The sequence below is a fragment of the Erpetoichthys calabaricus genome, chromosome 8 (assembly GCF_900747795.2).
Source record: "Erpetoichthys calabaricus chromosome 8, fErpCal1.3, whole genome shotgun sequence".
NCBI lineage: Eukaryota > Metazoa > Chordata > Cladistia > Polypteriformes > Polypteridae > Erpetoichthys > Erpetoichthys calabaricus.
The window spans coordinates 114,257,735-114,285,657 of NC_041401.2; the positions used below are offsets into that span (position 1 = coordinate 114,257,735).

The 27,923-nt window shown below is 37.9% G+C and overlaps 1 protein-coding gene across 3 annotated transcripts in view; it reads right to left on the minus strand.

Moving 5' to 3' along the window:
* adarb1b (adenosine deaminase RNA specific B1b) overlaps positions 1-11,694 on the minus strand; it is a 362,641-nt gene extending 350,947 nt beyond the window's left edge. For 2 of the 3 annotated variants that reach the window (XM_051931060.1, XM_028807309.2), the window contains exon 1: positions 11,517-11,694. The gene's annotated coding sequence lies outside the window, so the exon portion shown is untranslated. The remainder of the gene's footprint in view (positions 1-11,516) is intronic. The other variant, XM_028807313.2, reaches the window with a different exon arrangement.
* Positions 11,695-27,923: the final 16,229 nt, after the last annotated feature.

A 27,923-nucleotide genomic window follows, 5' to 3' on the forward strand; every position in this document is an offset into this window, starting at 1 on the left:
GATCTTGGCAGTGGCGTGAGCTTTTCTCCAGTCCTGACAAATAAGACCATCTTTTTCAGGTAGGGATACCTGCTGGAGGTAATGGATGAGGCTGCTATCTTAGCAACTGCAGTACCAGTACCTGGTCATGCCACCAACGGTAATGGCTTTTTGCAAGGGCCTTTGGGCAGCTGCTGAGAATATGTTAAAGTGATCCTCTTCCACAGCAAGCAGCACAGGATGGTGTTTTGCTTTTGACCTTTTGGTCATCAAATTTTAGCACTATTCAAAGACCGTCTTTCTCCAATTTAGAAATTCATCAAGATTAATATGCAGCAGAACTAACTATAATGTCAGCCAGCTGTACAAATCATATGATTATTGCTTTATAATTAAAATTAAATACAAGCAAGGATCATAACTAAAACATTTGCATTTAAGTTTAAATTTTTACATATGATGTCCTAAATGATTTAGCCTTCCTTTACCTTACTGAATTAATTTCTATACACAAGATTAATACAGTACATTACAATCACTGATTTCAGCTTACATTATTAACATTTCAATAATTACATTATTAATATTTCAATAATTCAGAAAACTACTGTAGGACACAGAACCTTCAGCTTCCAATAGAAGCTGACCAAAACATAATATAATCTAATATTCTCACATGCTAATCCAATTGATGGTCACAGGGGCTCTAGACTATTTCAGCAGCACCAGCCATAAGACAGGAAACAGCGTTGGACAAGGTAACAGTACATCTTGCGGCCCACTTATGCATAAACACAATTGCACAGGAACAATCTAGAACAGTAGTCTTTGGGGATGTGAGAGGAAGACCCAACAAAGGATAATAGGCAAACTCCAAATTGATAATGAACATATATGGGAGGAAGACCCAACAAAGAATAATAGGCAAACTCCAAATTGATAATGAACATATATGGGATTCAAAACCACCTTACTGGATCCTTAAGGCAGCTATGTTACCAACTGTCGTGCCCCGATTAAAAAAAAAAAATGAAGAGAGAAACAAAACTCTACATTCCATAGTTCTCTGTAGATCTAAAAACACTATTGCAACATGTAAATAAATATAGGATAACCTTAACTTTTATTGTAAGAGTTGTTGCCAGTTGTAAAATGGTACAGTTCATTCTGAACATAATTTATTACTGGTATTATTATTATTATTATTAAGAAAAATTTAGTTTATTGACTAGGTAATATAAAAATAAAATGAAAATTCTACAACATGTAAATATAAATAAAACCTAAATGTTATTTTAAAGATATCGAGCATCTCCGATATCACATATGTTACAGCCATTACGATAGACAGGCCACCAGCAATAAATACGTGCAATGCAAGAAAAATTGTATAAAATGTGTTTACAGTTACACAAAACATACGTACATGTACTAAGTACATAGAAAATTAGTTATGAGTACTCACCAACAGCGAAACACGTTGTTGCTGAATGAGCGAGACGAAATGCTGGATAACGCAAATGGGAATCAAATGCTGCTCTCCGTCACTGAGCCAATCAGCATCCAGGAACTTACCCGCATGCTCTGACTGGGTAGCTTCTCAGCCATCCTTCAATAGCGTTCCTTAAATGAAATCAACTGGGCAAACCAACTGACCCACTGTCCGTAGAAATCTGCGAACCAGCGAAAAATCTGCGATATATATTTAGATATGCTTACAAAGAAAATCTGCGATAGAGTGAAGCCGCGAAAGTCGAAGCGCGATATAGCGAGGGATTACTGTAGTATTTATGTTAGTGTGTGTGACTGACTACATGTCATTCTGGTGTGCTGCACTGCAATGCCACCAATGGTGCATAGACATGGGCAGACACTTTTAAGCAATTAAGGAGTGACATCAATCTTAATGGCCATATGTATAAAAAATTGCAGTCTCTATATGAGGATTGTTTGAGCTTTGCCATCTGCTGGCAAAAAATCTTTACAAAATAATTTTGAAACTCTGGTTTTGACCTTAGCTATTTGTTTTAGTTTATACTTGCTTCTCTATTTGGTCTGGTTTAAGAAACATTTTAAATGACTAGGAACATCTGACAAGTTTAGGAAATAATTATTAAAAACACTCACTTGTACAATATTGAAAAAATAGGACAGCAAAACAATATCTTACAAAACAACACATTTTCTAAGAAATTACTTTAAAAATACTCTGTATTAAAATAATATTTTTTTAACCCGTTTTTAAACACAAACCTGTATAGATAATGAAGATTTATCCCAGGGAATCAGATTATCAGTTCTTGTTAAATATGAAGCTTGCTGGAACTGTAATTCATAACTTAAGCATGTAAAGCTTGGCAAAATACAGCTTTCATATATTAGTGTTATTAACTGTACCTTCTAAATCATTGTCGCTACTCTCCTGTTGACCTTTGAATTCTTGTGTAGAAACTTGTGTATTCCTTTTACTTGTAGCATAATGTATTTTTTTATTTATACCACAGTGGATTGTATTGGTTGTTACCACAGAACAAATTAGCTTTATTTTATTTATTTATTTTTTTTGTGAAATAAATGTCAGGTCAATAACACTTTGTTTTCATATACGTAAACTAATACAGTATTGTGTCTTCCTTTCAGTATTAAATAAACCAACAAGTCTTCTCATTTGTAATCCTCTATATACTTTCATCTAATTTTAAATTTTAGAAAATATGTTTTTTTCAAAATGCACTAAGTTCATGTTAAACCTCTTAAAATTTACAGTTATACCAATTGTTATAGCAATTGCATGATCTTAGTACTGTATACATTAAATGCCTTAATACTAATGAAGTAAAATTTTTAAAATACAGTTTTACTCAAAGATAAATTAAACATTATTAATGCTTTTGGGCTCTTCCTTTATGCATAGAAGAAATTTACAAAACAGCTGTGGAATGACAGAATTACTTTCTGCAGATAAGAAGGCATTTAGCATAGATGACAAAATGCAAACCCCACTCGTTTAAAGCATGGGGCGAAAAATGTTGCAGTCATTAAAACTTCTGGTAAGACATAATCCAAAATCTGTCACTAATGGACAATATTCTTAGGTATACTTTTTAATTGATGTTAGGATAACCATAAGTAGCATTTATAAAATTACTTTAAGTAAATTAAACATTAGATCTTCAACCTTCACCTGCATGTTTTTTTTTCTTAAGTTACCTTAACATTTGTCAGGTTATTGGCTGAAGATAAGTGAAGTTTCACACTATGGTTATTATTAAGTTACTTTTTTATATAGTATGGTACTTATATTTAAAGAACTAGATTTGACTTCCAAAAGTAATCGTCACTGTCACAAAATTAGAAAGTTTAATACTCAGTTGTTAAATTTTGTGCACAACGGTATACCAAATCATACACACACAAGTGAATCATAAAGACTGATACAGGTTTATTCATAAGTGCCCTCATATGTAAAACTAGGTAACTAAAATATGAATTGTCTGAACTACTAAAGTGCCTCCATGGCAGCTACTGTATGCTTCACAGGTGTTTGCTTTACCATTTTAATTCATTTATAATTACTATTTAGATTTGAGTGGGAAATATGAGGGGTTAACTACATTTTAATGGGCTATTTTATTATTTCACAATGGCAATTATACACTTATTTTATGTATATTTTATGTAAAATAAAAAACTGCCAAATTTAAACAGTGCAAGAGTATGTGATATCTACTAAGCCATTGTGTATTGTATTAATTACAATCTGTGTCCAGATATCTTCAGAAAGAGATATAATACTTGAGCTCAGTATTATTATATATTCAGCATATATTACTTACAAGAAATGTATCACTGTTAGCCACCAAGAAAAACTTGACGGTATATGCAACAGGTATTATGCAGCAAATATCAAAGGATCTATTCAAATCCTACAGTTTAAATCTATAAAAAGGGATTCATTAAAAGACAAAAGGAACAGAATGTAATAAAGTACAAATACACATCAAGCACATCTACAGTGTAGAAACATGCAAAGAAAATCCTCAACTTGATCATATCTACATCAAAGAAAATCCTCAACTTGATCATATCTACATCATAGTTCAACTATCATAAAACTACAGCTAAAAATTCTGAAAGAAATATTCTTCTTTACATGAATAAAGAACTGCTTTTCATTCATGCTATACAGTAGCACTTTAATTTACTTAACAATAATGCGACAGGTATATGAAAACCTTTTGATCATGATGGGCACCAGAGGGATGAGCTACTCGTGGCCCTACTAGATGCACTACTGTAGCTACAGAACATAAAATTTCAAATATGATTAAAGATTGACATATATTTTAAATTATTCATTGAATGCTGCTGTTATTGGGTTCTACATTACTTTTTGCACTACTGCATGTAAAATTACAATATGTATCTATTTATCCATAGACTATAGGCAGTATACTTCACTTTCTAACCAAACTTCAAGACTATGCAACTACAATTAATTTTTATTGAATATTCATTTATTTTTGCACTTCTACTAAATAAGTCATTCAGGATTTTGGGAAAGGTTAGTCAATTCAAAATAGTTATCCTAGAAGAATAACCTGCATTCATAAACAATCATGATAAATGTCAGAAACAGAAATCAGATCTTCTGTTTATACCATTTTTACTTAATCCAGAGTACTAGGATGTTGTACCGTGTTAGCCATTATGAATGTAGTGAAAATTCTTGCCTGAAGAAGGGGTCTGAGTTGCCTCGAAAGCTTGCATATTGTAATCTTTTTAGATAGCCAATAAAAGATGTCATTTTGCTTGACTTTTCACTACTTAAAACCAGATAAATGTAAAAAAAAAAAAAAAAATCACATAAGCTCAGCTGACTTAAAACTGAAGTAGTATCCATTACATAAAGAAAAACACACAATGGATTAAAAAATAAAAAAAAAACTTTATAAGACAATTAAAGCAAGTGGAAAAATAATATCAGATACAGTAAGATAAAATGAACCCATCAGGAATTTTCAAATAATTTGTGAACCATGTAGTCTGTGAAACTTGTAGAAATTTATTGGAAGTACATTGAGCACCAAATCCAGAAAGCACTTTTTCACACAAAAAGTAGTCAGAATCTGAAACAAACTGCCCAGTCATATAACTGAAATAAAAATAAAAAATGAATAACTTTTAAAAATTATCGAAGATATTGAGACAGCTGAACTGTCAACTAGCCAGGTAGTTTGGAAGGACCAAATGGTCTCCTTTCATTTATTAGAAGTCTAATAAAGAACAAGGACCTATGTGACAAAAAAAAAAAAAAGTTAAATGACATTTACTTATTTGAGTGACACCTTTATACAAGATGACTTACGACATTTATGATACAATTGATTACATTTCTTTTGGTTTTCAAATTGGAGCATAGGCAGGTGAAGTAACTTGCTCATGATCACACAGAGTCAGCAGCGGGACCGCAGCGTTTGACGTCCAAAGCCTTAACCACACTAAACCACACTACCTACCTGAATGAGAAAGAACCAAAGTTCTGCAAAGAGGATCATCTGTCATGGAATGAAAAGAGTTAAAACATTTATATTGCAACTAATATATAACCTGTTGTAGTATGACTGGGGGACAAATGGCAAAAAAAACGAAGTAATTTGAAACTTAACTAGCCATATACTTTGTACACTTTTATTCTGACACACTGTATGTGTTCCATCATTTAATAAGACACGCACAATACGTTCCATGATTCCATGATCATCAAAATATATCATAAAGTTACCACGTAAAAAAAGACAGGCTTGCTGATGTGATCTACCATGTACAACACGTTGCTTCTATGTTTGTAAATGAAAGCATTTTACAAAGGCAAGGAGATATGTGCCCTCTGACATTTGCTGTTTCATAGTGGTGTTTGTTGTATTTTTTTTCCCCCATCTTATCGTCATTTTTCAGGAAAGCATGGTTGATCATTTTTCGTGTTTATTTTTGTCTTTATGTGTTTTAAGTTTTTATTTGCATTTGTTATTGCCTATTATTGTTATATAGTTCATTAACCAAAGTCAGGAACACACTGGTGTTCATTTTTTGGTCTGATGTATTAACTTTTATTTATCAACGTTTTGCTTTCTATCATTGTTCTCCATCTTTTTCAAAGGATGTGGCATACTGACCCAGACAACATGGTGTACACCTTAGCCTGCATAAGTGTACTAAAAACAGAGCCAGCACAACAAACAACCTTAACTTTGACCATTTAAAAGAAAGGTGTTATTAAAGACTAACACTGAAATAATATCAAAAAGGAATTTGTGATATTTATGGGGAAAAACGTCTGTAATTCACTGGTTCTGTTATAGTAAAGTGAAGAAACATAAATACTGAATTTTAATGCACTAATTTTGCCAACATCTCTACTTTATCATTGATAGACGCAGTAGACATAACTGACAGAACTTCATTCGTCCCCAAGGGGAAATTAAGACTTTAAATGAAGCTCAAGAAAAACAGAACTATTATAACAAACAACAGTAACAAAACCCCAAACACACAGGCAAGAACTTCTAGTCTGGCTAATGATAAGAGAGCTGCTACGATCTAAAAATTGTAGGGGGTTGGGTGTGTGTGTGTGTGAGATGGATCAGAATAAAAGACTTGCAGCATACATTTGTTCTCTTGGATTCTCAGCATATTCAGCTGAACATGTTCATATTTCTATTGGTCTTAAATAGCTCTTTATGAATTACACTGTACAAAGTAGAAGTAACAAGTGTTAATTTTGTTTCAAACAAAAGCACCTGTGTCTTCAGTGGTCTTGGACCTTTTAAATAATGTTAAGGATCACCTCCCTTTACTTGGGATTGTTATGTGTGATACTGTCTACAGATAATCCAATCAATTTCTGGAAATATTTCCAGCTGAATTTCCAGAGTTCTACATGTGAGAGAGGCTAAAAACACCCCTTGTAGAAAAATATGAAGTGAAAACAGTCAAGGAAGATCATCTTATCATGCAGGGTTAGCTAAAATGAAGTACAACATTTCTCAGTGTCATTGCACAAGGCAGAGGCAGCCGAATGGGTTGGGGTGGGGGTTCTTTGATAGGCGATCCCTTGTAGCTTTCAGTCGGCAACATGCCTTGGTCCAGTGCGCACCGTGCTTTCGCTGTTGAAGCATTCTTCAAAAACAACAAATCCATCATCAATACACAATGCGCCTTCCAAACGCACGCCCCAAAATGGAAAACAAGTCTTAATTGGGTAGTTACATTTAGAAAGACGGGTACAACATTGAACAGAAAATCTCTTCGGACTGTTTGAACCCTTGAAAACATCCAAGCTGTAAGGGTATTGATTTTGCAGTCTCCTAGATGTTCAGAGCGTAAACATGCCTTAGGCATTTCCAATACGTCTTTGAGGAGGTTTTTGCATGAAGACCTTCATTTCCATCCATACAAATTGATGGTAGTGCAGGAACTTGCTGAGAGAGACTATGAGAGCCATAGAGAGTTGTGCATGAACATTCTGTAAACCGTTCATTGAGATGCCATCGCCATGTGCAGCAACAAGACACATTTGTATTTGAATGGGTGCATAAAACTTTTGCTATTGGGCTGAAACCAGCCCTTGTGAACTTCATCAGAGAGCCCTGCACAGTGAGCATGTTATAGTTTGGTGCACTGTTGCAGAATTTGGCATTGTATGCCCTTACTTTTTTGAGGAGGAGGAGCAACAGTCACCATCATTTCAGAACGTTACACTGAAATGCTAGAGAACAATTTTTGTGGCCCCAACTGGTAGAAATGTATGTGGTGGATGCCTGGTTTCAACAGGATGGAGCAAAAGCTCATACGGTGCAGAGATCCATGCAAGTTTTCCGAGAGATGTTTCCAAGGAAGCTGATCTCTCTGCGCAGCAATGTCAGGTGGCCTTCACAATTGCCTGATCAGCTCCATGCTATTTCTTCTTGTGAGGCTATCTCAAGTCGAAGGTATACACACACCAACCTCAAAACCTTGAAGCCCTCAAGGATGCTATTCACCATGAAATTGCCACTATTCCACTTGAAATGGCTGAATGAGTCATGTGAGCATTCAGAAATCATCTCGTAAGAGTGAATCACTAATGATGGCCACCACTTTGAAGACATCATTTTTAAAACAGTGAAAAAAATCTATTTTGTATACCCTTTCTTGTGTTGTAATGAAATTTATTTTATCTTGCGGCATTTTTGTAGAATGAACATTTGAGATGCGGTACTTCTTTTTGGCTCACCCTGTGTTAAGGCCATGGCACATTAGAAGACTTTTTCAGCAATTTTAATTTGTAGCCTTAATTTACATAATCTTAGCAAGTCGGAGGCAGTCGGCTGCACACTTCCATGAAGCCAAACATGTAATGTGACAAGCCCAGCAACTCACACCAACTAGTCTACAACAACGAGAATATTAAAGAGGTTTGATTTTCCTCTTTAGTCATAGGGGCAGGTTCTGTGTACATGAGAGCAGACAACCAATGAACGCTCATCCAGAAGTCCAGTTCATATAATAAAATGAGAAGAAATAAAGAACATGGGTGTTTTGGGCCTCACAAACATCAGAGAAGCTCGTCTCCCTCCATCAGGGAGCACATTATTAGATGTCATAAAAATAGGGACAACTGCACTAGAATGACAGCATGCAATCAAATGTGACATGCCCAATGATTTTCAATTATATAAAAAGACATGGTCCAGCCTTGAGATCAGCAACCGCAGTCAGCAAGTCTGATATACACCACAACTAGAAGTCATGTAATGCAACATTGGCTTTACTAGGCAAATGCCACAAAACCCCTCAAGAGACAGAAGCTGTTTCGGTTAAAGTCAAGAAACATGATAAGAATATCTAGCAAACATGTTCAAAACTGTTTGGGGATGAATAACACAGATAAATGGGAATCTTGTTAAAAGAAGAAAAATTGAAAACAATTTTAAAGTGCATTCTATATTGCAATCGTCCATTCTCTAACACTATTCTTATTCAGAGTATGCTGGAACCTAAGCGTACACCACTGAATAATGTTAAACCTTGGCATGGATTGTCTATTAAAATGTGCACAGAAACATGGTTTCACACTATGCTGTTTGCGCAATTTATCCAGATAATAAACATAAGTGTGCAAGATTAATTGTTAGTTCTAAACTAGCCTTGTATGAACAAGTGTATTCAGTGATGGACTGGCACTTAATCCTGGTTTGGCTTCTGCCTTGTGCCAATGCTGCCAATATTCTGGCTCCCTATTCCTTAAAGAGGATTAGGAGAGTTCTTTAGAATTGAGATAGGAAACAATATTTTAACAAGACAAGAAACTGACATTATTTTCTATGGCACCTTTCCACAGTGAACATCCTTCCAAATCATTTACACGTGTTCTATGGTATAAACTGGAGCATTGGCTGATTTGAGGACTTGCTCAAAATGATACACTGAGGTAAGATAGAGGTGGTAAGGCCCAAAATGAGAACATAATAAGCTTTAAGAAATGAGAGCATAACATAAGCTTTTAGAAAAAGCTTTATCTAATAAGTGATACTTCCCACCATTACAGCAATGCAATTCTACCTTTTATTTATTTCTTTCACTAGTGTTCCTTCATCATTTATGCTCTTTTGAAAAGTAACGGGTATAAGGCATGCATCCTCCCAGTTTCTGGATATCATTTTTATACTGCTTTTGGTTGCACTCATGACTTCTCTCCTAATTTGCTCTCAAGCACTTTTCTATGCACTAGACGTTTCCTTTTAAAATATGCCAGAATCATTTCTGCTTATCTTATAGTTCTGCCTCTTGACTTCTTCCCTATCTATTCACATTCACATTTCAAACACTTCTAACCTTGTTCTTTCTTCCTTCCTCATTGCTCATGTAGCTGAACTTTGTAATACTTCTTTCACCACTAGTGTCTTATGGTTTTCTTGAGCTCAGAGTTGATATAGGCTTTTTTTCTCCTTTGGCTTCTGCTCTACATGCATTCATAATATTTGTTTTGTCCATTTTGCTCTACAATGTCAAACTTACTCAGACGCAATGCAGCACTGTGACTCTTCTTTAGCAGGAGCTTAATTTACACTATGATTGAACTTTTATAATAAATACAAAATGATAAATTTCAGATTTAGTTAATCAACTAGGCATATTAGGATGAAATCTGCACTTCAAGCAACCAGCAAGACAATTTCTTTATTACTCTTGTCTGATATGTTCAGACCATATACAGTACTGTACACACAATTTTTCCTGTCAGTGAAAATTTAATATTCAGCTACAAATTAGGGAATTTTTTTTTAATCATTTTTGTACAATAAAACCTTACATGGTTGGATGGCTTGCTTTCTTGATCCAAGGACATACCCCCGCGTGGCAGTTATCCTTTCCAGTAAGGGGATGCCCTTAAGGGGACGATTCCATCGCTGTCATTTTTTTTAATACAACCTTTGGCCAGAAAAATAAAATGACTCGCGCTTATGCTTTCATTTTATACTTGAAACATATAAACATATGTGAAACTAATCTCTTTGTTTTCATGTATGTAACTGTATGGCTCGAATAAAATTAAAAGTGCCAGTTGTTCACACAAGCCTAGCTACCAACACCCACAGACGCAATCAGTTTATAACGAGATATATGCTTGTAAACACGCAACAATTTTTACCATGACAGGCGCTATGGTACTCCAACTTGACTACAGACTCGAGTGAAAAATAAATAATCGTCAGGCAAACTTCAGAGGGACTGTGAGAGAAAATGAGAGAGAGAGTGAAGAGTCTGCGGTACACAATGTTGCACACACACACACAGAACCAGCTTTGCGGTGAGAGTGAGGAAAGGAAGACACTACCAGATATTTAGAATGCGCCAACCAAAAATACATAGGTATATATAAATTAATAGCTGTTTTTATATTACTAATTACATAATATTCCACTCTTTTAAAAGATTTCAAGTCACACTTATTTGATTTTAAAAAATCAACGCACACACGAAAACAGCTTTGTTTGACAAAGCACTGCAATCCTCATTTTGCCAAAGTAAGCAGGTACGGATTTCATTCAAGGCACAGTATGAAGAGAAAAAAATGACATTTTTATTCTAGGCAGCACTATGCTAATTAAATGCAATCCCTGCTCGTTCGCTCTCTCTTGCATTGTCCGCAGGCAGAATGACCGCGATTGATAACCAAGCACATTTCATAACCAGACTTGACAGATACCGGGGAACTTGCGATTGCACGCTTTTATTCCCCATATGCTAGAAATCTCAAGGCAAAAAAACAGATCGGTGTTTCCCAATAACGATTTAAAACTCGCGGAGCGCTAAAATTGCAAATATAAAGAAAGGCTGGCTCAAGTTGCCAACGTGCAGAACACACAACTGTATGTATTATTATTAATATTATTTTTGATCTGTCTAAAATGAGCCTTACATTCCCTCGCCAGGCGAGCCATTCAACCTGTGTAAAGCACAATGCGTTCCCCTGAAGTAAAACACACGCTTACCCTGGATGCAGCGGCGTGAATGACACTAGCACCGTAGCAACTCCGCCATTAAATTTGAACGCGCACTGCTGTGCTGGAGATGCTGCCGTTCTCTTCGACTCTTGGACTGACACGCGCAGCGCGCACCTTCAGGCTGGCTGTATACTCGCGTAGGAGGAAGCTGACTGAATGAGCAATAATAATAAAAAAAAAAAAAACTCGATGTCTTGCGCGTAACCGCGCTTGCGATCGTTCACTAGCACATCCGAGTTGGGCCGGCTTCCCAAAAGCTTTCCCCATTGGCCAGTAGTGAAAGGGGCGGAGCAAGCGCCCTCGTTAAGCTTGTAAGTACGGCGTGGCCGTGGACTGTTGTCGTCAATACAGAACTGCGAATGTGGGTTGAGTGCGTGTTGTTAAACTTTGCAGAAAAGGCATGGCGTGGGTGTATAAAAGATTAATCAGAAAGAGAAGGGAAAAGTTACCGAGGCTTCAACAGTCATGGACTTTTATGTGCCTACAGCAGTGCATGACTTTAACTACAAAGTAAACAAATTCAAGTATATAATCCCCAAATAAAATGTGCATTGGTGGTATCCAACGGGCTACAGATGATTCGTGATCAGTAAATATTATGCTGAACAAGCAGCCGACATGCGTTTTCTTCAGAAGAAATAACACAGTTAAAGCAAAAACTGTCAAATTAATGTAACGTTATGCTGAGTGTTTCCACACACGTAGCCTATCCCAAATGTACACTAGAATTGTATTTGTTTTTAGTCTGGTTCCATGAACATGAATATAAAGCCAGTGGGCACAGTTTTAGATACACCTGACGCTTATTTTTAAATAGCATGCTCCTCCAAGCAGCCAATCATGTGGCTGCATCTAAAAATAATTTATATAGCAAGGGAACATGGTCAAAAGGTTTAGTTGTAGTTTATCTAGACATTCAGAATGGCATGATGTGTAATCAAAGCATCTTTATCCATAGCATTTTTGTTGGTAATAAATGTGATTGTTCCAGCATATAAGAGATAGCTGATCTGCTATAAAGCTTTCTTCCATTTTAGTGTCCAGCATTTACAGAAGAATGGTTTAATAAAAGAGGGTGAGTACAAATTCTGTTGGCAATAACACACTGGTAAAGAGAACGGTCATGTTTAAGCTAAGAGAGAGACTAAGCTATTCAAATTACAGATGTTTACAAAGGTGGTTTGTAGATAGGTACCTCTGAAAGCACAATGTCTTTGCCCCTGAAGTGAATGGACTGTAGAGGACCGTGCCTGAATACACTCCTGTCATCTCACAACAGGGAGGTAAGGCTATAATTTGCGTCTGATTAAAAAAAAAAAAAAAAAAACGTACAATTAAAGAATGGAAAAATATCAACCTGATGTGACAAATCTGGATTTCTGCTGTATCATGCAGATAGTAGAAGTCAGCACAAACAGCATGTAACTATGGGTTCATCCTGTCTAATGATAAACATTAGAAGGCTTATGGTGGTAGTGTACTGGTTCGTTTCCTTGGCACACTTTAAATATCCTAATATCAATTAACTGTCATGTGAAAGGGCAGTGTGGTGTAGTGGTAAATGCTTTGGACTTCAAACATTGAGACTTTTGGTTCAAATCCCACTACTGACACTGTGTAACCATGAGCATGTCACTTAACCTGTCTGTGCACCAAATTGGGGGGGGGGGGGGGGGGGGGGTTGGTTGGGGGCAGCAAAAGAAATGGAACCAATTGTATATCAAATATTGTAAGTTGACTAGGATAAAAGAGTCAGACAAAAAAGTAAATTTAACTAACACAGTGTGACATTGGTGCTGACAATGTGCCTCTCTTTATGACCAAATTCTTCCCTTTTTCACATGTGTAACCCCACAAGAATAATGACCTCTTGGGCATAGCCATCAGCAGTGTGTCTGTCTACGGAGAAAGTGTCAACCTCGTCAAGAGGTTTACTTACATTGGCATCAACATTCATGTTTCTAGTGACTCTTCCTAAGAAGTCAGTAGACAAATTGGGAAAGTATGAGGGGTCATGAGGTCACTGGAAAGGGGTGTGGAGTGCTCCTGATATTTTTGCATTAACGAAGGTTCAAGTCTTTGGAGTCCTGCTGCTTCTGTTTTGCTATAAGGTTGCAAGACATGGACACTACCCAGTGAACTGTCTTTTTAGAGAATCCTGTTGATTTGACTATGGTTGAATGAGCAGTTGCTCACGGTGTCCCACATGAGACACATTACCTGCATTGTGGGGGAGCGTCAGTTACGGCACTATGGCCATGTGGCGCAATTCCCCAAGGGTGATCCGGCTCACAGGATACTCATTGTTGAAGACCCAAGCAGCTGGACCAGGCCAAGGGGGCGCCCATGTAACACCTGGCTGCAGCAGATAGATTATCATTTCCAGGGAGTGGGACTGGACCGTGTGTCTGCCTGGGAGCTTGCCAACCAGGATCCTGACCTGTTTCATCGTGTGGTGGGTGTGGTAATGCGCTGTACCAGTGCATGCTCCCCAATCTGAAATGACCTGACCTGGAGAATAATGTGCTGTATAACAAAGTGCGCATAATTACAAGTTGGTTCAATGTTATGACAGTCAGTTTACGCAATATGTCTACACACAATATTTATAAATATATATATATATATATATATATACATACATACATACATAAAGTGTACTGTATGTATACCCAACCCCTTGGGGGTAGTCATTCATGGTCCTGGTAGGCCAAAGTGGCTGCAGGCTTTCATCCCAGAACAGGGATAGAACAGGGATCCACATTTCTGGTTCTGAATATATTTATTAGAACCCGTTTATTTGCTGCTAAAGCAGTAAGTTTTATAGGCTTAATTTTAATTTACTCAGTGATTACGGTTCATCATCCTTAACTGCATATTTTAGTTTTTACCGGCTGCATTTAGAATATGCTTGTTTTGTGTTTTCCTACCTAGCCACAGTTATTAACAAAATCCAGGAACCAAAGAAACCATCAACTCTTCAGCTAACTTGGTTCAGTTTAAAATGGTGAATGTGCAATTTTTTTTTTTAATTTTTAGAAATAAATGAGAAAAAGAGGAGAATTGTGAACTGCAATCTGTTTTAGTCCACAAAATACATGGATGTTCTCAGAAAAGGACAATCTAAAATATAATAATAAATATAATATAAATAATAATATATAATAATGAATATTTTATATAAATGTATATATATCTATATACGGTCACACATCTGCACCTAGGTACCACCTTGCCAGCTCTGTTGATGTAAGCACTACCACCCCAGAACAAGAGGGGATGATGGTGATAATCATATTTTTTCTTTCCCCCCAGTTCAGTTTGGAGAAGAAGACCGGTGATTAGACCTAGCTCCGCCCACTGTACCCATAGTTGGCCACTGTCCTTTAACCCTTAAAAGTGGGCATCTGGAAAAGTGGGACATTCTTTCAGACTGAAGCTCCAGGAGTGAATTACAATGAGAGCATTTCCAGAGACAATGGCAACCATTTCTATTCTGTTGTGCCGATGGCACACATTTTTTGTTCTGTTTTATAAATATATTAAAGAGGGTTAGCCAGCTGGTGCCCCAACTTTTTCTCACCCTTGGTCTGTTCCTCGGTCACAGAATACATACAGTATATATATAAACATACTGTATAACCTACACTGTGTATAAGAAGACAAATAAAAGGCAGTTTACTGTTATGGTTATATTAAATGTAACATAATGAATATTATATGTGCATCAGGTAAAATGTTATGATATTATATATAATGTATTTTAACTAATTAAGCCATGGATGCACCACAGGAATAGTATGCATACCATATAATTTGTTGTAGAGTTCAGTGGAACCTATTGCATCTCAGTTTAGCCATTTTAAGGTAAACAGGGATGAGCCATTGAAGGTATTTTCAGACTTTATCTTAAATTCATTATTATGTACCCTTTGACTAAGGGATGCATACAGTAGCTATTTTTAGATGCATTTCCAGACACTCTATTTTTTCAGCAGTTTGGCATTGTAGTCAGGGAATGGGAATGAAGATCGCAATGAAACCCAAGTAAGTCCTTTATCAGCTTGTGCATTGACTACAATAGTAAAGTATCTGTTTACGTTGTTTTTTTCTGATATTGTAAAGCACTCTGGGGTTGCCACTATGTAAAGTGAGTATTGAATATTGATAGTTTAACAAAAAAACGTAATTAAAATTGCTGCCTTGTATACTTTTCCCCCACTAAGCTAATAGTAAGAGAGCAAATAAGGATGAGACTGAAAGCTTAATGATTACAGAAGCTTAACCCTAACGACTTAGCCAAAGCTAATTAGTTTGCCAAGCCTATACAGACAGCAAGGGAAGGGAATTGTCATTGTAAGGAATCTCTTGTTGGATAGCACGGGTACAAATGTACCTCATTTGATTCATGTGTGGAATTCTCAGTAAAATCAGGACAATAGGTCTGCTGAATCACATACAATCAGAAACTGCTAATAAAAGTTATATTCAATTAGAAGTCTACAAATAACAGATGAAATAATTGTCCTGTTCTCATAAGAGGTTTTTTGTCATAAAACTGGACTGTAATCAATTGCCCCATCATGCTTGTATTCTACTTGTGAAAATGTATTTCTAAAGATATACTAAATAGTGTTTCTTATATATAATTTCTTGATTTAAATGCTAATGAATATTCTTCAGTCCTTAAAAACATATAGGATGCCACTAACTATATGAACAAAGGGAATTATTTTGACAACCATTGGTCACTAAGGTAGAAATATGCAAGCCATGTTGTAGATTTGCATTTTCCAAGGACAGTCATATTGAATGGTAGCTTTTCTAAAAATTTTCCAAATATGGTAATTATTCAGTTTTTGAAATATGGAATGTTCATGTCAAGGTAGTTAACACTATTAACTAAAAAAGCTAGATAATCAAAGGTTGGTGCCGATTACAGCATGTTGTCGCAGCCATCACACAACAAACCACCTGGATTTGGACACCTCAGCACCACACTAGATAATCAAGATGAGTAGCAAAATTAAAGATAATTGAAACATTATTTCATTGTAACTTTTCTCTTTTTTCTTCTTATGCTGAAAGATTATTTTCATAGAGGACAAATAACATGAAATTATGCTTCTCAAAGGATTATGTGTATCATCCCAGTTGACCAGTGCCCAGTTCAGCTAAGGGTTGATTTCTGACTTGTGCCCCATGCTGCTTCGTATTACTGGCCCAGGACTGGAATGCAGAGGTTTAATAATAGAAGAATATGCATTTTTTGACTGATCAGAATGCTCAGGCTATTGAAACAAAATTAGATGAGGTTTCCATCATAGCCATGTGAGTTAACTTTAAATAAAGTCTTCAACTCTCACATTATGAAAGAAACAATTCACAGCAAAGTGAACATCATGCTTGCTTTTTACAGTTACTAATGCTTGTCCCCTTAATAAAACAGTTCCAGCTTTAACTATGATTTCAAACAGGCTGTTCCATAACCTGAGCAATAGTTTACAGAGTAAGAGTCCCTGTTGATATACTTGAAGAAGGCCTTTGCTAATGTGCAGGCAGAATTCTTTATATTGCTGAGCTCAGAAATGAATTGCTGTTCTTCCCTCGATCAAGTTTACTTGATACAAAGAAATTTTTACTGGCATGCCATACCAAATCAACAAATAAATAAAAAGTATACATACCATGCAACATATACAGCATATTATACATAAGTAGATGCAAAATGTATTTGTAATTAACATATATTTTCAGACATTGTTTGTTATTTTATCATACTTGTTCTTATGATTGACTGTTCAACAACCTTACAACTTTTTGGTAGAAACTAATCATATATCTACTGGTGGAAGTCCCAATGGTCCTGTATTGTTCACCAGAAGGGATAAGTGAGAAATGCACCAAGGAACAGTAGAAGCAGAAATCAAATTCTTTCTTGTGCCGTTTTGTAGGAGGAACAGAATCCAAGGATCATACAGTTCACTTCCAGAACATTTTTCCTGAAAAGAAAGAAGATTCTCCAAGATATCTGGAGTTTCTCATTGTTTTCCCCAGGGTTTCCTCTAGGCCTCACAAGGAGGAGATTAATGGTAATTCTTTAAGGAAATGGCCAGCTGATGATCTCTAAGGTGTCTTTCTTTGACTCCAGACTCTGATGTACTTATTGTCTTGTGCATCTAGGCCTTTCATTTCTTTTTTTACTGGGTTAAATCCGGTTCGGTCTGTTCTGTCAAGATTGTGGTGGATACCTTTATATTAAATCTTCATTTTTTTGGCAATTTGTCTCATGAATATCATTTACTGCACAAAATAGAAATAGACTGATGTGTTTCTAGAGAAAGCTGTTTTGTTCTGGCTATTTTAAAACCAAATATTTAACTTTACAAATGCCAGTATCTAGCAGCCTAGGGATTTACTTGTTTTTTATTTTTTAACAGAATAACAGGTTTCAGCTGTACTAACATGATTACAATGGTTTCTGTAATAAGCAATCACCATTTAAGCATCATCACTTAAGGATGTGTTAAAAGAGTTTACCATTTGAACACTGGAGCATTTGCTGCTGAAAATGGGATTTTGCAGTCATATGTAAAAATGAATTAAAAAGCAGTCATTTCATGCACAGAGTATATCATAGACATGATATTTAGTACCTGCCAAACAATACAAAGAGTAAACGACATGTGTTTTGTCCTAATTGAGGCTCACCTGCTCCTCGCAACTGAGAGGGCATGGTAGTTGTCTGCTGACTGGCCAGCCAACCACAAGCGTTATGTGATAGGTAACTACCCAAATATCAGATTGTGATCAGACCTGTGCTTGTAATACACTGATCTACACCCTATCAAGTAAGCAAGCCAGCTTCCTTGGTGCAATGTCTGAAGCTTTGCCTCGGGTGCTGACATTGAGGTTCGATCTCTGTAAGGGGAAACAAAACGTGTTTGTACCTGATGAGCCCCAAAAACGGTGTCTGTATACATATATATCTACTCTATATATAAAATCCTAAGCATAAAAGTGCAACAGAAGTGCAACAATGATGTTTTTAATGTCACATTTTTTGTCAAGCTTTAAATTGGGCTTATTTTAAAACCTACATACAGTGGTGTGAAAAACTATTTGCCCCCTTCCTGATTTCTTATTCTTTTGCATGTTTGTCACACAAAATGTTTCTGATCATCAAACACATTTAACCATTAGTCAAATATAACACAAGTAAACACAAAATGCAGTTTTAAATGATGGTTTTTATTATTTTAGGGAGAAAAAAAATCCAAACCTACATGGACCTGTGTGAAAAAGTAATTGCCCCCTTGTTAAAAAATAACCTAACTGTGGTGTATCACACCTGAGTTCAATTTCGTAGCCACCCCCAGGCCTGATTACTGCCACACCTGTTTCAATCAAGAATCACTTAAATAGGAGCTGCCTGACACAGAGAAGTAGACCAAAAGCACCTCAAAAGCTAGACATCATGCCAAGATCCAAAGAAATTCAGGAACAAATGAGAACAGAACTAATTGAGATCTATCAGTCTGGTAAAGGTTATAAAGCCATTTCTAAAGCTTTGGGACTCCAGCGAACCACAGTGAGAGCCATTATCCACAAATGGCAAAAACATGGAACAGTGGTGAACCTTCCCAGGAGTGGCCGGCCAACCAAAATTACCCCAAGAGCGCAGAGACGACTCATCCGAGAGGTCACAAAAGACCCCAGGGACAACGTCTAAAGAACTGCAGGCCTCACTTGCCTCAATTAAGGTCAGTGTTCACGACTCCACCATAAGAAAGAGACTGGGCAAAAAACGGCCTGCATGGCAGATTTCCAAGACGCAAACCACTGTTAAGCAAAAGAACATTAGGGCTCGTCTCAATTTTGCTAAGAAACATCTCAATGATTGCCAAGACTTTTGGGAAAATACCTTGTGGACTGATGAGTCAAAAGTTGAACTTTTTGGAAGGCAAATGTCCCGTCACATCTGGCGTAAAAGGAACACAGCATTTCAGAAAAAGAACATCATACCAACAGTAAAATTTGGTGGTGGTAGTGTGATGGTCTGGGGTTGTTTTGCTGCTTCAGGACCTGGAAGGCTTGCTGTGATAGATGGAACCATGAATTCTACTGTCTACCAAAAAATCCTGAAGGAGAATGTCCGGCCATCTGTTCGTCAACTCAAGCTGAAGCGATCTTGGGTGCTGCAACAGGACAATGACCCAAAACACACCAGCAAATCCACCTCTGAATGGCTGAAGAAAAACAAAATGAAGACTTTGGAGTGGCCTAGTCAAAGTCCTGACCTGAATCCAATTGAGATGCTATGGCATGACCTTAAAAAGGCGGTTCATGCTAGAAAACCCTCAAATAAAGCTGAATTACAACAATTTTGCAAAGATGAGTGGGCCAAAATTCCTCCAGAGCGCTGTAAAAGACTCATTGCAAGTTATCGCAAACGCTTGATTGCAGTTATTGCTGCTAAGGGTGGCCCAACCAGTTATTAGGTTCAGGGGGCAATTACTTTTTCACACAGGGCCATGTAGGTTTGGATTTTTTTTTCTCCCTAAATAATAAAAAACACCATTTACAAACTGCATTTTGTGTTTACTTGTGTTATATTTGACTAATGGTTAAATGTGTTTGATGATCAGAAACATTTTGTGTGACAAACATGCAAAAGAATAAGAAATCAGGAAGGGGGCAAATAGTTTTTCACACCACTGTATATAAGTTTGGTATCAATCTTTTCAAAATGTATTGATCTTTAATGTGATGTAGTTAGATTTTCAGATTCTTATTCCATCCATCCATTTTCCAACCCTCTGAATCCGAACACAGGGTCATGGGGGTTTGCTGGAGACAATCCCAGCCAACACAGGGCACAAGGCAGGAACCAAACCCAGGCAGTGTGCCAACCCACCGCAGGACAGATTCTTATTCCGTTTTTTAAATTCTAAACTAAAAAATATCAAGATTTAACCATGCCCAGGGCCGGAAACAAAACACAAGCAGTTGGACAGCTGCAGTACAGGCTTTTAAATGTTTGAAGCGCCGCACAAGATGCAGATCACATAGCACAGCAACAGCAGCAAGCCAGCAGGTGATCGAGCAAAGAGGAGGTAAAAAAAACTGTATGTGTTTCCCATTGCATCACCGTTTAAGAGGGGGTTTTGGGAGAGTGACCGCGTCTCCTTGGGGTGCATTCAGCCCCCCTCTTCACAACGCAAACAGCAGAAACGTGAAGTGTTCAGCAAGCGAAGAGAGCAGGGAGAACCCCCTAGTGTGTGTATATCTATAATAATAAAAGGCAAAGCCCTCACTCACTCACTCACTCACTCACTCACTCACTCACTCACTCACTCACTCACTGACTGACTCACTCATCACTAATTCTCCAACTTCCCGTGTAGGTGGAAGGCTGAAATTTGACAGACTCATTCCTTACAGCTTACTTACAAAAGTTAGGCAGGTTTCATTTCGAAATTCAAAGCGTAATGGTCATAACTGGAACATATTTTTTGTCCATACACTGTAATGGAGGAGGCAGAGTCACGTATCGCGTCATCACGCCTCCTACGTAATCACGTGAACTAAAAACAAGGAAGACATTTACAGCACGAGTCACACGCGGGAACGAAGGTAAATGACGTTAATTTTTGACTGTCTTTTAATACTGTGTGAGCATACATATTAACACATGTGCAATTAAACGTGTGCATTTACGGGGTGATTTCTGAGGCTTAAAAGCTCACCTTTTATCAAACGCGGGAACAAAGGTAACTGACGTTGTTCACTGTCTTTTAATACTGTGTAACCATACATATTAACACATGTCCAATTAAACGTGTGCATTTACGGGCTGATTTCTCAGGCTTAAAAGCTCGCCTTTTACTAAAAAGGTAAATGCAAAACTATTTTCAATCAGTTTATTGAAACGCTCCCGTTAAGGATTGCAATAACATATTCGCGAGATAAAAGAACGAAGTAGGGGGAAATGGAGGAACAGCCGCAAACAGCGAAGAGCAAAAATTAATTAAACAATTGAGAACGGAGCGAGTTAAGCATACAAGCATGTTCATAAGGGAAACCAAAGCACGGTGTAAACGTAAGTTTAAATTAAGTTTATAGAAACGCTCCCGCTGCGGATTGCAATAACATATTCGCGAGATAAAACTTTAATGAGAAGACACGAGGTATAAACGAAGCACACGCCGTGGCGCAACGTTAGGGGCAACAGTTTCAACCATTCTATGATCTGCTTCTCGCAACTGAAAGACGGCACATGGCGGATGTTAGCCGACTTGCTGACCGCAACGTTAGGGGCTTCAACTATGGCGCTGACGCCACATCTCAGTGCCAACACTTTGCAGACTGTACTTAAAAGACACGCCCTCCTCACTGGACAGTTAAAAACACCAATCAAACTAACGATGACATCAAGTATTACCCAATCAAAAGTAGGAAAGGAGGCATCTTCATAAAATGCGTGTGGGATGATTTGCATGAGACGCTGCTTTAAAAAAAAAATGATAAAAAAAATACGGATAAATCCCGTCCAGTATTGATTCAAAACGGGACGCGCAATTTAATTCTCAAACGCGGCATGATTCCGTATTTTAAAGGACGGGTGGCAACCCTACAGTGCCAGGTAACCACCCATCCATATTACTAACCGAGAATGCTAAACCGGATGATGGACGCAGGCACATCCGGCAATGGGCCGTAGCTGCAAAAAGACGTACTGCGCAGGCGCAAAAAGAGTCCGCGCGAGGGTCGGCTGAGGAGCCGAGAAAGGCGGAAAAAAGAGGGCGAGAGAGGCGGATGAGGGGCCGCGAGAGGCGGACAAGACCACAGAAAAAAAAGGAGTGAGCACAGGAAAAATGGAGAAATGAGGCGCAAAGAGCACCGAAAAAAGGAAACGGCACATAAAAAAGTATTCAAATGCAAGCAAAGCACGAAACACATTGCACACGAAACTAGACCCAAAAAAAAAAAAAAAAAAAAAAAAAAAAAAAGAGGCCCGCGCACAACAGCAAGGCACCCCCCCCCCCCCCCCCCCCCCCCCCCTACAGGCACCGGACGGGACACACACCAAGAGGGGGATTCAACAAGCCCATGGAACACAAAAAAAAGAACACAAAACCACCCCCACAGACCCTACAAGCAAGGGACGGGACACACACAAAGAGGGGGAATCAACAAGACACAGGAACACAAAAAGAAAGAAGACGCTCGCGCGACAAAAATCCTAACCCCCCCCCCCCCCACACACACACAACCATAAGAAGTGACACCCAAAGCCACATATTCTAAAGTGAACATCAACACCTTCACACTAGACAGCATAGGTGTCAGCATTGGTGGATCTCCTTACAATAAAGCACTATTAACCGTTCAACTGCAGAAAAGGAAACATATTAACAGTGACTGCGATCCTCCTTATTACTTATCCATATTTCGCATGCTGAGAAAGAAACAAGTCTTGAATACACGGTCACGGGTACAAAACGAAAAGGAAAGGATAACAGGAACAAACACACGAACACGAAAGAAACAACAAAATAGACGGCTATGCAGCATAGGTGGATCTCATTACAATAAGGCACTATTAACCGTTCAACCGCAGAAAAGGCTCCATATTAACAGTGAGTGCAATACTCCTTATTACTTATCCATATTTCTAAAAGAAAAAATGTCTCGACTCCAAAAACGCAAAGCTCAACTAAAGCTTCTAACTAACGATGTACCTAAAAGTAAAAAACTTTATGAACTGCATTAGATCCTACAATAGTTCATTTGCTTTTGCATATACCGGAGTACATATCAGGCCACCAAAAGGCAATGGCCCATACTGCTTTCCCATATGTGCACAAATACTGCATCGCATTTGAACAGTGCACCCTGAAACAAATCAACAACGCAAATATGCACAAATCTACATCCTAGATCCACATGACGCAAACTATCAATCAAAGTGCTGCATCGCAACAGGCACGGATTCAAAACGAAACACCTCCCGTCTCAGACATACGTTAATGGCAGCGAAGGCTACAACGAGCTTCTCACACAGCACAGGCAAATGGATTACAGCTCCAAAACAACACGTCCCAAATACTACACATGCAACAACGCGCCTCTCAAACAGCACAAGGAAAACATACACCAGGAAAATTCATTCGGATTAATGAATGTCATTTGCAATCATTGTCATTCAGTTCACTTCCCTGAAGAAACAACTGGCAATACAAGTTATACATTTACACGTTGTTGTCAAAAGGGTCAAATTAGACTGCCTTCTTTACATTCATATACTGAATATCTACAGAAGCTTATAACTGACGATGTACCTGAAAGTGAAATCTTTATCAACTACATTAGATCCTACAAATCGGTATCCACTATGAACATTAACGGTGGCACTGCACGTGACATCCGTCTTGAAAAAATGTTGTTTATTGATGAATGTTCAATAGCATGAAGTCACTTACTCAACACCATTCATAAACTTCTACAAACGTTTATGAATAAAAATATTCGATTTGGAGGAAAGGTACTTTTATGAGGAGGAGATTTTAGACAGTGATTAGCTATTCTTCCAGATGCCATGCACTCAGCTATTGTTCAGTGCACCTTAAAATACGCAGACAATTGGCATTGCTTTCAAAAGATACAGTTAGTAAAAAAGATACGATGTCCAGAACCAGATCATAACAATTGCTTATTACAACTGAGAGATGGTACACTCACCAATACAGCTGGACTTCAGGCACATATTATTACAATTCCTCAAGCCTTTATCTGCGACAACTTAGTTACAGAGACATTTGGAACAGCAATCTCATTAGACCAAATGCCCCTTTTAACACAACGCACTATATTATGTCCAAAAAATATTAATATGAAAACATTAATACCCAAGTCATTCCATTACTTCCTGGAGAGACACAACTCTTTCTAAGCTCTGACAAACTTGACTCTGATCACAACAATAACCATCTTAAATGACCTTACAAGTTCTGAGCTGGAATTACCTTTTACACTTAAACGGCGTGTACAAAGAAATTTTCAAATAAACCTTTACACTGTGCCACACACTTTATTGTTTGCTTTCTATTTGCATCATCTACACCGTCACACTATTCTATATCTCATTCATACATCACGCTCTTTGTCATTCCCAACACCAGGGGTTGGCGCGCGAAGCGAGCAGGGGGCGGAGCCCCCTAGTACAATCAGATTGTGATTCAGACTAGGAATGCAATGAATGTAATTACCCCGATCTACATACAAGGCGAAAGTCTTGCAACATTCAAAGATGATGGTTTGGGATAATTAGTACTTATTAAGTACAACATTGAACATAAAAGAGCTTATGAAGCCTTGAACCGAAAAAAGCAAGATCTCAGAGATCGTAAAAAAAAAAAAAAGGAGGTAATGTCGTTTTACTCGCTGTAGATTTTAGTCAAACATTACCAGTTTTTCCACGAGGGAGACCAGCAGATGAACTCAACGCGTGTTTAAAATCCATGCTTCTCCCACGGTCGGTTATATGTCGCGTGTTCTCGGGTAGGTACACCAAAAAATGTATACATTTAAGCATGTAATGGGCAAAGAAAAAATGAGGTATACCCGAAGGCACTGCAGTAGTACTCAATGTAACTTTACTTCTTAAATGTTAATGTTTTACTGTTTAATAATTTATACGCTTCTTATATATTGTTCAAATTCTTTTATCAAAATACCAGTGACCGCGCAATGCACGATAACATGGAGTGAATACACCATACGCATCTGCCCACGGCCGCCCTGGTGTGCGCAGATAGGAGTTGATTCTAAAATAAAATAAACATAAAAAGAGTAATACATTCATCGCCCATAAAGCGGATAGCAGACGTGACGTATTATATGTGTACCACATTTCAAGTCAATACGTGAAACGGTTTGCAAGCTACATGTGATTTAAAATCCTGGACAGACCAACGAAAAGCCACGGTAGCAAATTATAGAAGAAGATTTTACTGTTTAATAATTTATATTTATATGAAATGTGCTTCTTATATATTACTTCATATTCTCATATGATAATGATGTTAATGTTGTTTATATTGATTTCTATGTTATTGTAAGTGCATCTATGTGTGTATATGTATGTATGTATGTGTGTATATATATATATATATATATATATATATATATATATAAAAAATATATATATAAAAAATATATGTGTATATGTATATATAATATATCTGTATATGTGTGTGTATATGTGTATATGTATATATATATGACAGCAACACTCATAACAATGACAACACAATTACATTGACAATCATGTTACGTTATTTTTAAAATGTTTCCTTTACTTTTTCATAACCTCTTTAACACACTACTTCTCCGCTGCGAAGCGCGGGTATTTTGCTAGTATATATATAAAATAATAGATAGCCTGGCCACAGACAGACACGACACCGAAGTTCAAAAACACACAGGTTTATTATACACTATATACAATTGGTTCCATGAACTCATGACTCCTCAGTCTTTTAATTCTCTCTTCGAGATAGCCCGGCCACAGACAGACACGACACCGAAGTTCAAAAACACACAGGTTTATTATACACTATATACAATTGGTTCCATGCACTCATGACTCCTCAGTCTTTTAATTCTCTCTTCGGCCACCTCCACTCCTCCCTCCCAAGCTCCGTCTTCCTCCTCCTGACTCCGGCTCCTCGAAGGGAGTGAGGCGGCCCCTTTTATCATGTCCTGGATGTGCTCCAGGTGCTTGATGATGGTCTTCCGGCAGCACTTCCTGGTGTGGCGGAAGTGCTGCCCTTGAACCCGGAAGCACTCCGGGCATACACAGTTCCTGGAGCGGCAGCACTTCCTGGTGTTGTGGAAGTGCTGTCCTCCAGGGCTCAGGAACCATCTAGGCAGCCCCTTGGTTGGGCCACGGACCCCTATGGGTTTGAGCTTCTAAGCTCCGTATCCGTGACCATTGATGGAAATCAGGGGGGCTGCCCTCTTGTATCCAGGGAAGATATTGCCCCCTTCCTGGTCCTTCCCTGATCCAGGCGTCCCGGTGGGGCAAGGTCCCTGGCCACCTGCCACAATATATATATATATATATATATATATATATATATATATATATATATATATATATATATATATATATACACACACAGTATATATATAATCAAGCTTGGGTCACAAAGTTGCACAGGAGACTGGAAAAGGGAACAGGTTTCCAAGGAACAAAATCTTTATTGCTGAACTGGCAAGAACAGACACAAGACTTTATTCAGAAGGGGTTTGTCAACAGCAGAAAAGCACACAGGTTGCAGCTGTCAAACGTGGCAGTTCAGCTCCTTTCTCCAGGTCAAAAGAACACAAAGTCCTCCCCATCAAGCAGGGTTAAATAGCTCAGAAGCATCAACTGGAGCAGATGCAGTCTGAGGGAGACAGGACAGGAGATTGAGCTGTTAAGTTGGCTGGGGCTCGGTCTTTTAAATGTTCTAAACCTCGTGCGAGAAGCATGTTGCACGGTAAGCCTACAAGCCTGCAGCTGATCCCACAAGGGGGATGGGTAAGAGTGTGTTTGTTTCTCATTGAAATACTGCTTAAGAGGGAGTTTCTAAAGGGCAGTTGTGTTTCTTTGCCATAGGTTTACTGTTTAACAGAGAGACAGCTCACAGTTAAGAGCGTGCAGCTGGAGGCGCTATGCGGGAGGAAAAATGGAGGAGGGGAACTATTGAACTGCACATGAGTGACGGTCTCCACGGTTAACTAGTGGCGACCCCAGTCACAATATATATATATCCTCTTTAATAAAATCCCCGTGTGCGTCCAGGTGTCCGTGTGTGTGTGTCTTCTGGTGAAGTGCGCATGCGCGGGGCACGGTGCGATGCGCGATATTACTATCAGAGAAAGTTACAGCCATTTTACGGAAATACAAACCAGTATTACTGCGAGAGGAAATTGAAGGTACACAATACAGTGACTCATATTACAGCCACATACAAGCCAGTATTACTGTCAGAGGAGATTAAAGGCATATTACTGACGCGCACGTCTGTATTACCGCCAGAGAAAATTAAAGGTATATTACGGACATTCAAGCCAGTGGATGTACAAGACAGTATTACTGTCACAGATTATTAAAGACACATAATACATGGCGGCAGCCCACTAAGAACGGTCAGCTCTGCAAGTAAACATCAACAAAAGAAAGGCTGAAAGAAAGAAAAATACGACCAACAAAAAGAATGAGGTCAAAGTCCCTTGCCATTTAATATAGACTGTTCCTACTAATGTTTATGCACTACTGTTCTAGCGCCCGTTATTGTAACGGGCTAAATGACTAGTATATATATATATATATATATATATATA